This window comes from Sinocyclocheilus grahami, unplaced genomic scaffold (assembly GCF_001515645.1).
Source record: "Sinocyclocheilus grahami isolate Dianchi unplaced genomic scaffold, SAMN03320097.WGS_v1.1 scaffold2892.1, whole genome shotgun sequence".
NCBI lineage: Eukaryota > Metazoa > Chordata > Actinopteri > Cypriniformes > Cyprinidae > Sinocyclocheilus > Sinocyclocheilus grahami.
Genome location: NW_015508067.1, coordinates 1 through 392, shown reverse-complemented (window position 1 = coordinate 392; position 392 = coordinate 1). Strand labels below are relative to the sequence as shown.

Genomic DNA, 392 nt, shown 5'->3' with positions numbered 1-392 from the left:
CCCTTTAATATGCATTTCATTTTTTGAAGGTTTAAAATATTTTAGGACTCAATGGAAAGTACAGCACACTATGCAGACTTGAATATTTACTTTTCAGATATCTCCACATCTAATGGGGGTATATTGGCTTCCTCTCCTGAGAAAAGGGCGGGACCTTCTTCTGGACTCCGTTCAGTTTGTGGGGCATTTCTTCTAGATTTCATCTGCATTACAAAAGGAAAAAGAAAAATACCAATCAGGATTGAAATCGAAAAGGCTTTGATGCTGAAGGCTCAGCAGAGCACACCACCACACGTACCTTCCAGACCAACAGAAACACCACCACTGCGATGAACGGGATGGCGAGCAGCGACATAAGACTGCTCTGCACAACTTTCGGAAGGAATGCCCCT

At 43.1% G+C, this 392-nt stretch overlaps 1 long non-coding RNA gene across 1 annotated transcript in view; it reads right to left on the bottom strand.

Moving 5' to 3' along the window:
* The window catches only part of LOC107575788 (uncharacterized), a 3,246-nt gene extending 2,860 nt beyond the window's left edge, over positions 1-386 (bottom strand). Inside the window, exons 1-2 of the long non-coding RNA XR_001607942.1 lie at positions 299-386; positions 91-203 (exon numbers count right to left, since the gene is read on the bottom strand). This is a non-coding gene — a long non-coding RNA (uncharacterized lncRNA). The remainder of the gene's footprint in view (positions 1-90; positions 204-298) is intronic.
* Positions 387-392: the final 6 nt, after the last annotated feature.